General features: G+C 35.1%; 1 pseudogene; it reads right to left on the bottom strand.

Annotated features, from left to right (window-relative positions):
• Positions 1-14,758: 14,758 nt before the first annotated feature.
• LOC132803231 (large ribosomal subunit protein uL2cz/uL2cy-like) lies at positions 14,759-16,218 on the bottom strand (annotated as a pseudogene).
• Positions 16,219-16,778: the final 560 nt, after the last annotated feature.

Here is a 16,778-nt window from a genome sequence, read left to right as displayed (position 1 = left end):
TGGCTTTTTCTTCCTCTTCAAAGCATGCCAAACGTGTGGGACTTCATATTCAGCTTATTTGGCATCTTACAAAGCATATTGAAGCTGATTTGGAGTTCAAATTGGTCAAAGATTAGTCAAAGTCAACTTAGTCAAAAAGCTAGTATTTTAGTTTCCTAATTTGATTCTACTTTTTGTTTTAGGAAATTACCATTACTTTTTAGTTTTTATTTATTTATTTTCTGGAAAAATAAGTTTAGGAAAGTTATTACTTTATTATTTTCATTGTAAATTAATTAATTCCTCATTCAAAATAAAGGAATTAATTAATCCAAATTAGATTAGGAAAGGAGTGAGAATTTCGGCCACCATAGGAAATTACTTTGTATAGCCGGTTTTCCCTTTGTTTTTAGGGTTTTATTTCATGGCTTTGTAGCCTATTTAAAGGCTTATTTTTCAATAAGAATGAAGCTTGAATTTTATACACAAAATTATTTGTGAGATTGAATTCTCTTTGTTCTTTAGGACACCTAAAACACCATTAGTGAATGAGTGTTTTAGTTTGACTTAGCAATAGGCCTTACATCACCTATTGTGGCATCTTCATCATATACCAAGGTTTCTAATCACAGGTTGGTTAGGGGTTGAGGTGACCATTAGAACTTGAACATAATTAGATATGGGTTAATATAATACGGGTTTAGGAGCAGGTCGTCCTAGGTTTGTATCATTGTCTTTCATCTTTGTTCGTTTAATTGTGTTATTGTTGATTTTTCTTTGCTGTTTTAGTCTTAAATATTTGCATTAATCTATTGAAAAAAAAAAACTGCACATTGGTGTTTATTTGGAGGTCACGGGTTTGGTGAATTTTTGGAGTTGGAATTGCAAATTTGTTTTTTATTCTTGCTACTGCAGTTGTGTTTGATATTCAGTGAGTGAAAAAAAAAAAAACGGAAAACCGAATATAAAATATATATATATATATATATATAAATATCGGTTTGTTGAAAATTGGTGTTGAAGTTTGTTGCTGGAAATTTCTTGTAACTGCTGCTTTGTTGATTATTTATTCCATATTTGGAGTTTCTGGAGAGTTATTTTTGCTGCTGGATAATTGAGTTTGAGTGCTAAATTATTTGGATTAAAATTAGTTAAAGGATTTGATACAAAAACTTGAATTACAAAGAACAACAACCAACAACTTTTCTATATTTTTGTTCTCTTTGATTCTTGTTCGTATTTGAATTTTTTTTTCCTAGAATTTTATTCTTGAACTCATAATCTATTACTATCTGGTCCAGTTGTTCAAAAATTTGAAAGTTTTCTCATTAATTTGCTTTATTTTACCTAGAAAAACCGAAAGTAGGTATTCTCATTCCGTTCGGTATTTGTTTATTTTTACTTACTGTTTTGTTGATAAGTTTAATTAAAACATACTTGTGATCTAATTGCTATGTTGAGAGTGTTTTAATTAGAACTTTGAGATAATTCGTTGAGCAGGAAAAGGCAAGAGAGTGTGAGCTTAAAAGAGGGCAAAAGCCAAAACTAGTGTGCAAACATGAGTGTCGAGACCTTGTTTGAGTGAAACACATGAGGGAGTGAATATTGTGAGGATTTATTTTATTTTTGCAGTATTTTACTAGCATGGCAGATTCTAGAATAAGAAGAGGAGACACACCACTGACAATTAATGAAGAAGAGTCCGTAGGATTTCATGGTGATCCACGAGCTACCGGGAGTGGTGAGCAAACGGAATTGAAAGCTGTTTTGGAACAATTTCAGCGGGTGAGTGCTCAAGTTGAGCACATGAATCAAAGGATAGGAAGGCTTGAAGTTTCCTAAGGAATGCTGAACATAAAAAATAGGCAAGAATTCCATAAAGGTCGAGGTCGAGGACGAGGAGGCTGTGCGAGACCAAAAGAGGAATTTGAGGAGGAGAATTTCGGTGGAGACTTTGAGGAAGGCATGGACGAAACCTTTGCTGTCCAAGAGAGAGCTGGTCATGGAAGGTATAGGAGGGAAGAAACATATGACAATCTTAGCAATATCAAGATCAACATCCCACCATTCATGGGAAAAAGTGATCCCGAGGCATATTTGGAGTGGGAAGAAAAGATGGAGATGATATTCGACTGCCATAATTATTCGGAGGGTAAGAAGGTGAAGTTGGCAGCAATGGAGTTTGGCCATTATACACTCCAATGGTGGACAAATGAGTAAGGCACTCGAAGGAGAGTTGGTGATGACTTGATCACAACATGGTGACAAATGAAAGGAGCCATGAGAAACCGGTTTGTGCCACCACATTACCATAGCTTGCTGCATCAAAGGCTTCAATCTTTGTCTCAAGGAATTAGGTCCGTGGAGGATTATTACAAAGAGATGGAGATGCTCATGATGAGGCTGAATATGAATAAGGATAGGGAGGCAACAATGGTGAGATTTCTTGGTGGTTTGAAAAGTGACATTGCCAACCAGCTTGAATTGCAACAATACTTAGAGTTGGAGGAGATGTTACATGTAGCCATTAAGCTTGAACACCAATTCAAGAGGAGGGGTGTAGGATCACGGCTTAGAGGTGCTTCCAGTAGTGGGAGATTCAATTCAAGTGGCTGGAGAAACAATTCAACTAATGAAACAAACCAAAACCGAAAGTTGGAGAAGAAAGTACCAACCAGTCAAAAAGGGAGGCCAAGACTGAATCTTTCCAAGCACCTAGAGGTGCGATAAAATCTGATCCTAAACCTCAAAAATCCGAAGAAATAATTTGTTTTAAGTGCCAAGGAAGAGGACACATAGCCAGCCAATGCCCAAATAGAAGAATCATGGTATTAAAGGGTGATGGTCAGCTGGAATCTGCAAATGAAGGAAGTGAAGCTGAAATCGAGCAAGAGGAGGATTGCAATGATGATGAAGCCAAACCAGTAGACACATCTAATGCCGAGTTGAGCTTGGTTTCAAGAAGAGTACTTGCTGTCTACAAAGATGAAGAGCAGATACAAAGAAAAAATACCTTCCACACTCGCTGTGAAATACAAGGTAAAATTTGTAGTATGATTATAGATAGTGAAAGTTGTACCAACGTGATAAGTAATCTTGTAGTTGATAAATTAGGCTTGAAAACAATTAAACATCCAGAACCCTATAGGTTACAATGGTTAAATGATAGTGATGAGATGAGGGTAAATAAGCAAGCCAAAGTTAAATTTAATATAGGTAGGTATGAGGATGTTGTCTTGTGTGACATTGTACCAATGCATGCTGGACATATTTTACTAGGTAGACCATGGCAATTTGACAAAGATGCTACTTGATGCGAATCCGTCCGAGCTCGCACAACTGACAACTCACTAGGGTACTGATCCGATACGGATGAAGACTGGACCGATCATTAGGGCTCAAGCTAAGAGGTTTAAGGACAACCTTGCTGCCTTTATCCAGAATGTAATTCATTCTCAAAAGGGCTTGTCCATACCTGAAGATAAAAGACCTATTTTAAGTATCCTAGTGGTGGAGGCTGATACATCGGACGCCCATACATCGGACATTTATATCGGACACCCATGCCTTGGACATCTGACCTCGGACTTCGTACATCGGACATAACTTAGCTCGGACAGACATTAGTTAGCTTGGACAGACATGAGTTAGCTCGGACAGACATCAGTTAGCTCGGATAGACATAAGTTAGCTTAGAAAGACAGAAGTTAGCTCGGACATCAGGCAGACATAAGTTAGCTCGGACATCAAACATAAGTCAGCTTAGTTGTCAAACCAGTCAACTTGTTTTCTGATTTGCGTTTGACTTTTCTTTTTGGGTTTTTATTTATTTGCTGGACAAATAAGTTTAGGAAAGTTTTTATTTTATTATTTTGTTTGTAAATTAATTAATTCCTAATTGAAAAGAAGGGAATTAATTAATTAGATTAGGAAAAGGAAAGATTCGGTCAAGCTAGAACTCTTCATTGTGTGGCTGGTTTTTCCTAGAGTTTTTAAGGTTTATTTTGTTTCTTTCAAAGCCTATTTAAAGGCTTTTTTTTCAATAAGAATACAACTTTGAATTGATTGAGAAAATACTTGTGAGATTAATTATCTCTTTGTTCTTTGAGAACACCTAAAACACCATTGGAGAATTGGTTGTTTTAGCTTGACTTATCAATAGGTTTTCTATCCCCTATTGTGACGTCTACATTATACCAAGGTTTCTAACCACAGGTTGGTTAGGGGTTGAGGTTAATTCCATTATAACTTGAACTTAATTAAGATCCGGATTAATATAATACGGGTTTAGGAGCAGATCGTCCTAGGTTCGTATCATTTGGTATTAGAGCTAAATTTTGTTAAACTTTGATCTATCTTTATTTGCTTTATTTGTTTTTGTTTTATTCTGCAATTTTACATTAGGTTAAGGTTGCATCCATCCCATACAAGTTCTGCATCTTAAAAAAAAAAAAAAAATTCATTCCTAATTGAATTAGGATTTCCCAGTTTTATCGTATCTTTGTTTCCTAATTTGTTGGTTATTTTTCATCATTGTTCTTGTTAATTTTGGTTTTTTTTGATTTTTTCTTTTCTGTTTTACTCTTAAATATTTTCATTCATATATTCAAAAAAAAAAAAAGAGAGAGAGAGAGAGAAGGGTTTGCGGTAACATATATAAAAAAAAAACTGCACTTTTGTTTTTGTTGGAGACCACGGGTTTGGTGGATTTTTTGGTGTGGAATTGCAATTTTTAGTGTTGATCTTTGCTACTGCAGTTGTTTTATGTTCTGTGAGTGAAAAAAAAAAAAAGAAAAAGAAGAACAAGCCAAATAAAAAAAAATAAAAAATTTCGGTTTGTTGGAGTTTGATTTATTTGCTGGAAATTTGTTGGACTGCTGGTTTGTGATTATTTATTCAATATTTGAGTTTCTGGAGAACTATTTTTGCTGCTAGATATTTGGAATTTTGGGTGCTTAAATTATTTGGATTAAAATTAGATAAAGGAGTTGATACAAAACTTGAATTACAAGAACACCAACCAACACTATTCTATATTTTTGTTCAATTTGATTCTTGTTCGTATTTGACTTTCTTTTTCTAGAATTTTATTCTTGAACTGATAATCTATTACCATCTGGTCTAGTTCTTCAAAATTCCAAAGTTATCTCATTAATTTGCTTTTTTTTTTTTTTTTGTCTAGAAAAACCAAAAATAGGTATTTTCATTCCGCTTGGTATTTGTTTATTTTTGCTTACTGTTTTGTTGATAAGTTTAATTAAAACATACTTGTGATATAATTGCTGTGTTGAGAGTGTTTTAATTATAAATTTGAGATAATTCTTTGAGTGGAAAAAGGCAAGAGAATGTGAGTTTAAAAAAGGGTAAAAGCCAAAAGTAGTGTGCAAACACGAGTGCCGAGACCTTGTTTGAGTGAAACACGTGAGGGAGTGAATATTGTGAGGATTTATTTTATTTTTGCAGTATTTTACTAACATGGCAGATCAGCGGGAACATCCGCCAGAGCGAGCTAAAAAAAAAAAGGCCTTTCCGGCTAGGTTCTTTGTTAGGAGTTTGTTTACTGGGAAGAATAAGAAGAGGAGACACACCACTAAGAATTAATGAAGAAAAGTCCGTAGGATTTCATGGTGATCCACGAGCTACCGGGAATGGTGAGCAAACGGAATTGAAAGTTGTTTTGGAACAATTACAGCGGGTGAGTGCTCAAGTTGAGCACATGAATCAAAGGATGGGAAGGCTAAAAGCCTCACAAGGAATGCCGAACACAAGAAATAGGCAAGAATTCCATGGAGGACAAGGCTGAGGACGAGGAGGTCACGAGAGACCAAGAGAGGAAATTGAGGAGGAGAATTTCGGTGGAGACTTTGAGGAAGGCATGGATGAAACCTTTGCTGTCCAAGAGAGAGGTGGCCAAGGAAGGTATAGGAGGGAAGAAATAGATGACAACCTTAGCAATATCAAGATCAACATCCCACCATTCATGGGAAAAAGTGATCCCGAGGCATATTTGGAGTGGGAAGAAAAGATGGAGATGATATTCGACTGCCATAATTATTCGGAGGGTAAGAAGGTGAAGTTGGCAGAAATGGAGTTTGGCCATTATGCACTCCAATGGTGGACAAATGAGCAAGGCACCCGGAGGAGAGTTGGTGATGACTTGATCACAACATGGCGACAAATGAAAGGAGCCATGAGGAAGTGGTTCGTACCATCACATTATCATAGGTTGTTGCATCAAAGGCTTCAATCCTTATCTCAAGGAAGTATGTCCGTGGAGGATTATTACAATGAGATGGAGATACTTATGATGAGGTTAAACATGAATGAGGATAGAGAAGCGACCATGGCAAGATTTCTTGGTGGTTTGAACCGTGACATTGCCAACCAGCTTGAATTGCAACAATACTTGGAGTTGGAGGAGATGTTGCATGTTGCCATTAAGCTTGAGCACCAATTCAAGAGGAGGGGAGTAGGATCATGGCTTGGAGGTGTTTCCAGTAGTGGGAGATTCAATTCGAGTGGCTGGAGAAACAATTCAGCTAATGAAATCAAACCAAAACCGAAAGTAAGAGAAGAAAGTACCAACCGGTCAAAAAGGGAGGCCAAGACTGAATCTGTCCAAGTATGTAGAGGTGAGATAAAATCTGATCCTAAACCTCAAAAATCAGGAGAAATAATTTTTTTTAAGTGGTAAGGAAGAGGACACATAGCCAGCCAATGCCCAATAGAAGAATCATGGTATTAAAGGGTGATGGTGAGCTGGAATCTGCAAGCGAAGAAAGTGAAGCTGAAACCGAGCAAGAGGAGGACTGCAATGATGATGAAGCTGAACCAGTAGACACATCTAATGCCAAGTTAAGCTTGGTTTCAAGGAGAGTACTTGCTGTCTACAAAGATGAAGAGCAGATACAAAGAGAAAACATCTTCCACACTCACTGTGAAATACAAGATAAGATTTGTAGCATGATTATAGATAGTGGGAGTTGTACCAACGTGGTAAGTAATCTTGTAGTTGATAAATTAGGCTTGAAAACAATTAAACATCCAGAACCCTATAGGTTACAATGGTTAAATGATAGTGGTGAGATGAGGGTAAATAAGCAAGCCAAACTTAAATTTAATATAGGTAGGTATGAGGATGTTGTCTTGTGTGACATTGTACCAATGCATGCCGGACATATTTTACTAGGTAGACCATGGCAATTTGACAAAGATGCTACTCATTTTGGTTGAGAAAATAGTGTTGTTTTCAGGTTTAAAGGGAAGAAAATCAAGCTGGAGCCATTGACTACCAAGGAGGTCTACAAAGATCAACTACAAATGCAACAAAGGAGGGAGGCTGAAAAACTGAAGGATAAAACATGTATGGCACCAACGGCTTCACCATCCTTTCAAGAAGGTGAGATTGAGGTTGCTGATCAACGTAAGATTTCTAAAACCCAAATCAAGTGGAAAAACCAAGAGAAAGCCGAGAGAAGGGTGAGAAAAGAGAGAAAACCCCGAGAGCACCAAAAATCTAGAAACTTCCGCCAATGAGAGCCAAACCGAGGGAAAAAAAAAAGAAAAGAAAGAAAAGAGAGGAAAAACCAGAATTTTTATTTGTGTTTTGGGGATATTAATAAGGCTGTTGAATGTACGAAACCCTTGCTGGTCATGATATATAAAGAAAATTATTTTAATGATCAAACTAACTTTGAAGAACTTGAATTGCCAAGTTCAATGATTTCTCTTTTGAAGGAATTTGGAGATGTTTTCTCGAATGAGATTCCAAGTGGACAACCACCTATTTGAGGGATAGAACATCAAATTGACTTTGTCCCAGGGGCTGCCATACCAAATAGACCAGCATATAGCGGCAATCCCGAAGAAACAAAGGAGCTGCAAAAACAGGTAAGTGATTTGCTTGATAAAGGATACATCGTGAGAGTTTAAGTCCATGTGCTGTTCCTGTTTTGTTGGTACCTAAAAAGGATGGTTCTTGGAGAATGTGTGTTGATTGTAGGGCTATAAATAACATCACCATTAAATATAGACATCCCATTCCTAGATTAGATGACATGCTTGATGAGTTGCATGGTGCTTGCATGTTTACTAAAATTGATCTTAGGAGTGGTTATCATCAAATTAGAATGAAAGAAGGTGATGAATGGAAAATCGCATTTAAAACTAAATATGGGCTGTATGAATGGTTAGTTATATCTTTTGGATTATCTAATGCACCTAGTACTTTTATAAGGCTTATGAATCATGTAATGCGTCCATTTATTGGTAAATTTTTGGTTGTTTATTTTGATGATATTTTGGTGTATAGCCGAAACTTGGATGAGCATGTGGATCAACTTAGGCAAGTTTTGCAAGTTCTTAAAAAGGAAAGATTATTTGCTAACATGAAAAAGTGTGATTTTTGCAAAGATGAGCTTGTTTTTCTAGGATTTGTAGTAAGTGTTGCAGGAATCAAAGTGGATCAAGCTAAAGTGCAAGCAATCAAAGAGTGGCTGGTTCTTACAACAATCACCCAAGTGAGGAGTTTCCATGGCTTGGCAAGTTTTTATAGAAGTTTTTTCAAGGATTTTAGCACCATAGCCGTACCTTTGAATGAAGTTGTCAAGAAGAATGTTGGTTTTAAATTTGGGGGTTGGGGGGGAGTACAAGAAAAATCTTTTAATTTATTGAAAGAAAAATTGTATAATGCACCTTTATTAGTTTTGCCAAATTTTTCTAAGACTTTTGAAATTGAGTGAGATACTTCGGGTGTAGGTATTGGAGCTGTCTTAATGCAAGAAAGAAAACCCATAGCCTACTTTAGTGAAAATTTAAATGGAGCTGCACTAAACTACCCAACATGTGACAAGGAGATGTATGCTTTGGTAAGGGCTTTGGAGACGTGGCAGCATTATCTCATGCCGAAGGAGTTTGTGATTCATACGGATCATGAGTCTTTGAAGCATATTAAGGGTCAAGGAAAGCTCAATCGAAGGCATGCCAAGTGGATTGAATTTATTGAAAACTTTCCATATGTGATCCGCTACAGAAAAGGTAAGGAAAATGTGGTTGCCGATGCAATATCACGAAGGTATATACTCTTTTCTACCTTAGATGCTAGATTACTTGGATTTGAACAATTGAACGAACTTTATGAGCATGATAGTGACTTTGGAGAAATTTTTAGAACCTGTTTGGAACATAGATTTAATAAATTTTACATATTTGAGGGGTATTGTTTTAGGAAAACAAACTTTGTGTGCTTAATTGTAGCATTAGGGAATTATTGGTTCGGGAAGGACATGAGGTGGTTTAATGGGTCATTTTGGTGTTTTTAAAACTTTATCCTTGCTGCAAGAACATTTTTATTTGCCTGACATGAGGAGAGATGTTGAGAGAATTTGTGAAAGATGTTTGAAGTGCTGAAAAATAAAATCAACATTGAAGCTGTATGGATTGTACAAGCCTTTGCCGATTCCTACCTATCCTTGGGTAGATTTGTCTATGGATTTTATTCTTGGTTTGCCTAGGTCAAGGACATGTAAGGATTCAATATTTGTTGTAGTAGATAGGTTTTCTAAGATGGCACATTTTATTGCATGTAATAAAACTGATGATGCATCCAATGTTGCTAATTTATTTTTCAAGAAAATTGTGAGATTGCATGGAATGCCAAGAACTATTGTTTCGAATAGGGATGCTAAATTTTTAAGTTATTTTTGGAAAACTTTGTGGGCTAAGCTAGGTACTAAGATTTTATTTTCAACTACTTGTCATCCACAAACTGATGGACAAACCAAAGTAGTGAATAGAACTTTGTCTGCATTGTCGAGAGCATTAATTAGTCGAAATTTGAGAACTTGGGAGGATTGTTTGCCACATGTTGAATTTGCTTATAATAGGTCTTTGCATTTAGCCACTAAATTTACTCCTTTTGAAATTTTTTATGGTTTTAATCCTTTGACTCCATTAGATCTAACACCTTTACATTAAAGTGACTGTGCTAATCTAGATGGGAAACAAAAAGCTGATTTTGTTAAGCAGATTCATGAAAAGACTAAGGCTAATATTGAGACGAGGACCGAGCAATATGCAAGGAATGCTAACCAAGGCCGAAAATAGGTTGTTTTTGAACTTGGGGATTGGGTTTGGTTACACTTGAGGAAGGAGAGGTTTCCCGAACAGCGGAAATCAAAATTGATGCCGAGAGGCGATGGACCTTTTCAAGTTTTGGAGCTGATAAATGACAATGCTTACAAACTTGATTTACCAGGTGAGTATAATGTTAGTGCTACATTCAATGTTGCTGATTTGTCTCCTTTTGCTGCAGGTGATGATTTTGATTTGAGGGCAAATCCTTTTCAAGAGGAGGAGAATGATGCGAATCCGCCCAAGCTCGCACAACCGACAACTCACTAGGGTACTGATCCGATACGGATGAAGACTAGACCGATCACTAGGGCTCAAGCTAAGAGGTTTAAGGACAACCTTGCTGCCTTTATCAGAAAGTAATTCATTCTCAAAAGGGCTTGTCCATAACTGAAGATAAAAGACATGTTTTGAGCATCCAAGTAGTGGAGGCTGATACATCGGACATTTTATATCGGACAGACATAACTTAGTTCGGACATCAGGCAGACATAAGTTAGCTCGGACATCAGACATAAGTCAGCTTAGTTGTCAAACTAGTCAACTCGTTTTCTAATTTGCGTTTGACTTTTTTTTTTTGGGTTTTTATTTATTTATTTGCTGGACAAATAAGTTTAGGAAAGTTGTTATTTTATTATTTTCATTGTAAATTAATTAATTTCTACTTCAAAATAAGGGAATTAATTAATCCAAATTAGATTAGGAAAGGATGTGAAATTAGGCAATTTCCTAATTGGATTCTATGTTGGCCGAAATTTCCTAATCCTTCTAGGGTTTTGTTTTGTTCATTCAAAGCCTATTTAAAGGCTTATTTTTAATGAAAAATTAAGCTTGAATTTGATACAAAAAATTATTTGTGAGATTGAATTCTTTTTGTTCTTTTGAACACCTAAAACACCATTAGTGAATGAGTGTTTTAGTTTGACTTATCAATAGGACATCCATCACCTATTGTGGCGTCTTTATCATATACCAAGGTTTCTAATTACAGGTTGGTTAGGGGTTGAAGTGACCATTAGAACTTGAACATAATTAGATCTGGGTTAATATAATACGGGTTTAAGAGCAGGTCATCCTAGGTTCGTATCAGTGGATCTCCCCTTCTCACTCTTGAATCTTCCATGTTAGTATAAATAACACAAAAATAAAATGAAACCTCGCCAAATTCACTCCCTTACGTGTTTCACTCAAACAAGGTCTCTACACTCGTGTTTGCATACTAGTTTCGGCTTTTAGCCCTCTTTTAAGCTCACACACTCTTGCCATTTTTTCTACTCGAAGAATTTACTCAAAGTTCTAATTAAAACACCCACAAAACAACAATTAGATCACAAGTATATTTTAATTAAACTTATCAACAAAACAGTAGCAACAAAACGAACAATACCGAGTAAATTTTAAACACCTAATTCTCAATTTTCTAAACAAAAAAAAGGCAATTTAGCAAAGCAAATTTCAGAATGAATAAGAACTAGACCAATGGTAAGAAATTAAGAATTCAAGAATAAAAAGTTAGAAAAAGAAATTCAAACATGAACAAGAATCAATTTGGACAAAAATAAAGAATAGTTGTTAGTTGTTGTCCTTTAATTCAAGTTTTTGTATCAAATCCTTTAACTAATTTTAACCCAATATTTTTAGCACCCAAAATTCAAATATCAAACAGCAAAAATAAATCTCCAGCAACTCTAAATATTGAATAAATAGTCAACAATTTAGCAGTTCAAAGAAATTTCCAGCAAACACCAAATTCAACAAACCGATTTTTTTATTTTTTTATTCCATGTTTCTTCTTTTCTTTTTTTTTTAATACTCACAGAATGTAAAACAACTCCATCAGCAAATATCAACACCAAAAATAGCAATTCCATACAAAAATCCACCAAACCCATGACCTCCAACAACAAAATACAAATTTGCAAATTTTTTTTTTCTAAATCTGTATATGTTGCCGCAAACACAATTTTTTTTTTTAATATATGAATACAAATATTTAAGATCAAAACAGCAAAGAAAAATCAACAATAAACTAAATTACTAAGAACAATAATGAAAAACAACCAACAAACTAGGAAACAAAGAAATATGGTAAAACTAGGAAAACCTAATTTAACTAAGAATGGTTTTTATATATATATATATATATATATATGCAAAATGTGTATGATGATACAAGAAAATTTAAATTAATGCTAAATTTGTAGATTAACACAAAGCAAACAAAGAAAATAAAGATAGATCAAACCTGAACAAAATTCGGTTCTGATACCAAATGATATGAACCTAGGACGACTTACGCCTAAACCCGTATTATATTAGCCTAGATCTAATTATGCTCAAGTTATAATGGTTACCTTAACCCCTAACCAACATATAATTAGAAACCTTGGTATAATGAAGACGCCACAATAGGTGATGGATCTCCTATTGATAAGTTAAACTAAAACACTCATTCACTAATGATGTTTTAGGTGTTCAAAGAGAATAAAGAGCATTCAATCTCACAAATAATTTTCTGCATGAATAGTGTATTGATTATTATTGATAAAACAAGCCCTTAAATAGGCTAAAAATTACAAAATAAAACCCTAACTAGATAGGTAAAACCAGCCACCAGAGAATAGGAAACCTAGCTTGGCCGAAATTCACCCCTTTCCTAATCTAATTTGGATTAATTAATTCTTTTATTTTTTAATTAGGAATTAATTAATTTACAATGAAAATATAAAATAATAACTTTCCTAAGTTTATTTTCAAGAAAATAAATAAATAGAAACCAAATAAAAGACTAATTTCCTAAAACAAAAAGTCAAAATCAAATTAGGAAACTAGTTAACTAGTTTGACCAATTTCCAACTTGTTTAAGCTCCAAATCAGCTCCCAGTATGCCATTTAGGATGCCGGATATGATTAATAATGATTTCCACACATTTCCCCTTCATTGAAATAAGTCAAACTTGCTTGAACAAGAAGAAAAGTCAAAGCAAGTGGCTAAACAACACATTTTACACCAAATTGAGATGCTGTCCATACAAGTCCTTTTTAGATGCTTTTGATTATGCTTTGGCTGGATTCCATGTCCTATTAATGATACTAATTGAGTTAATGAAGTGTTTGAACCATTCCTTGCTGCCTAGGGTTTCCAAATTTGCACGAAACAGCTACCCAGGTCCGTATCGGTCTACACCACTTGGATGCTTAAAACGAGTCTTGTATCTTCAGGTATTGTCAAGCATTTTGAGAATTAATTACTCCCTGTATAAAATCATCTAGTTTGTCCTTAAATCTCTTAGTTTGAGCCCTATTAATCAACCCGATCTTCATCTATATCGGGTCAGCACCCTAGCTGGTTGTCGGTTGTGCGGGCACGGGCAGATTCTCATCGCCTTCAGGCAATGAATAGCAGAAAACAAAAATTTGAAATCCATTTTTTGGCAAAAAGGACTTGAATAACTTGGTTTTTCTGAATAAGTCATCATTTTCTATCAAGAATGCTATGTCATTTACAACCCTGTTGTATTTTGGATGCTTGAAGGCCCTGCTGACTTGAAGTAATTTAGAAAGATTCTTCTTTATCGATGGTGATCCGCTCATGGTATTCATAGTGTTGCCTCTTTTTCAGCCAAATCTTCCTTTGTTTATGCCCTTTGATTGAGTCCTTTTAAAAGACCCGACAGATCCCCCAAGGGGCATGTATAACTACCACATAAATAGCATCCACAAGACACTGAATTAGCCTAGAAATGGATGCATCTTTTTGCTATCTCTCATGACCTTTTGGTCCCCAGTTTCACTCAAAAATTGGAAGGTCATAAACTACCTTCTACAGTTGAAAATATGAAATGGTGCTAAAGCTATTTTTTAGAGAAGGATCACAAGCTCGAGTCCAAAGCTAAACGGTAAAGGGCTTCATAAGCAAGAGCTTATTTTTATGCTTCTTCAAAAAAGCAATTATCTCTCCTCTGGCATCAAAGCTTATTCTCTACCAGCTTTTGAAATAAGATCGGATTGGTGAACAGAGGATGCTTTCTCTCTTCATCTTTACTTCAACATACCCATACTTTCGTTATGTAGAAATTTTTGTTTTCGATATCCTTTTTTCAATTTTTTTTATTTTACATTTAAATTTAAAGGTTTCAATTCCATTTTTTCTTCTTTTAGTTCGAAGAAAGGAAAAAAATGATAAATGGTGTAAATTGACCTATTTGTTTGTAATTCGTAATAGCGGCGGATGTAGCCAAGTGGATCAAGGCAGTGGATTGTGAATCCACCATGTGGGGGTTCAATTCCCATCGTTCGCCCATATATATATCTATCTATATATATATATATATTTAAATTAAAAACATAAAAAATATTAAAAATATTAAAATAGTTAACTATATATACTATATATATTAACTAAATATACTATAGATATTAACTAAATAAAGACTAAATAAAGAAAACTTTTAAAATTTAAATGGAAGTATCAACTAAACGGGACCAAGTGACTATTATTTCTTTTTCTGATTTTGTGTTAAGCGTATTTATTTTTCTTAATAAATGATTCACTAGAAAATGATTTTTTTTTTTTAGTGAACGTGTCACAATTAATTACTCCTTTATTTATTTATTTTTTATTTTGGTAAAGATGAACAAACAAATTTTATTTAGTACGGCGATGAAGAATCAAATTATCACTATATTTATTCCTTTTTCTACTTCTTCTTCCAAGTGCAGGATAACCCCAAAGGATTGTGGGTTTTTTTCTAGCAATTGGGGCCTTCCCTTCACCACTCCATGGGGATGGTCTATAGGGTTCATAACTACTCCTCTTACTATAGGATGCTTACCTAGCCAACATTTCGATCTGATTGTACCCAAACTTTTCTGGTTCACCCCAACATTCCCCATTTGTCCAACTATTGCTAAGCAGTTTTTGGGTATCAAATGGACCTCCCCAGAAGGTAATTTTAATATGGCCGATTTCCCCACTTTTGCAATCTGTTTCACTACAGCACCTGCTACTCTAGCTAATTGTCCACCCTTTCCAAGTGTGACTTCCATGTTATATATGGCCATGCCTAAAGGCATATCGATTGAAGTAGATTCTTCTTTTTGATCAATAAAACCCTTTCCCAAACTGTACAAGCTTCTTCCAAAGCATATAGCTTTCTGGATGTAGATGATGATATCTATACAGATGGATCTTATATATAATGTATAATTCTTATATATATCATATAATGAAGTACCACATGAGTGGATATATAGGAATCAAAATCTGCCGAATCACTCATGTTATGATCTTCTACATCTTAGGTCTTCCCATTCCTTCATCTGGCTTATGGTCTTCCCACATATTACGGGTAATGTAGGAGACATCTCTATTTTCCCCCCGGGAATCCATGTAATTGCCATTGCTTATCTTCAATTTGCCTTTGACCATCAAATGACATGTGAATAACAGGTCCTCCTTCCTTTCAAACAAAGGGCGTTTCTGGTTCTGTCGTTGCTTGAAACAGTTTTGTCTTCTCCATATTACTATATCTCTGGAGTCAATAATTTTATATGATGAACTACTGAACTCAATCACTTGTTGCTGTTACACTTCAGTTTTCTGTTGATGTATATCCTGTAGAGGTACTCAAATTGGATCAGCAATCGATTTTTAGGGTTCGTCGTAAACCAAATTGGTTACTTCCAATTATGTAAATCAATAGTTTAAACCACACTTAAAGGTAGGGCATTTCCCCTTTTTATAGGAACTTCTATACCAGAAACAATGGTATCTCCATTTATAGCCCCTCTGGGATGTAAAATATATCTTTTCTCACCATCCGCATAGTGTATAAGACAAATGTATGCATTTCGGTTAGGATCGTATTCTAGAGTTATGATTCCACCATATATGTCTTTTTCATTCCATCGAAAATCGATTTTATGGCATAGACGCTTATGACCTCCCCTTCTATGCCCTGCGGTAATGATTCCTCTGGCATTATGACCTTTACCACAACGATGCTGCCCATAGATCAAATTATTTCGTGGATTGGATTTCACTTGACTTTCTACGGCTCCTTTACGTGTGCTCAGGGTAGAAGTTTTGTATAAATGTATCGTCATGCTATTAAGTATTTTGATTTAAGTTCTTTTCTTTCTAACAGGTGGAATAGAATAACTCAGTTGAAGTGTAATGATCATACATCTGTAATGCATTGTATGTCCCATAATAAGTCCCATTCTTCTACCCTTTCCTAGGAGCCGATGACTATTCATGGCTATTACCTTGACACCAAAGAAAAGTTCGACCCAATGCTCCATTTCTATCCTAGTTGATCCTTATTAGACATTAGAAGTATATTAATTTTTCAATAATAATCGAATACTTTTGTCTGTAAATATTGCATATTTGATTCCATCCATAAATCTATTTTCTTCCTTATGAGTTCTAGTCTCAATAAGAATGCTAGTTTTTAATTTTCATATGTTATGATATGAATATACCATACCAATTCGTTATGTATGAATGATGAAATTCCATTGATATAGAGCCAATTCCAATAGACTTATTTTATTAGAGGGTCCCATTGGCGTGAATCCAGTAGGAATTGAACCTACGAATTTGCCAATTATAAGTGGGGCGCTTTAACCATTTAGCCATGGATGCTTAGCGGGGATCCTCA

Source organism: Ziziphus jujuba, chromosome 3 (assembly GCF_031755915.1).
Source record: "Ziziphus jujuba cultivar Dongzao chromosome 3, ASM3175591v1".
Taxonomy (NCBI): Eukaryota; Viridiplantae; Streptophyta; class Magnoliopsida; order Rosales; family Rhamnaceae; genus Ziziphus; species Ziziphus jujuba.
The sequence above is the reverse complement of the archived record's forward strand: the minus strand, read 5'-3'. Positions and strand labels throughout refer to the sequence as shown.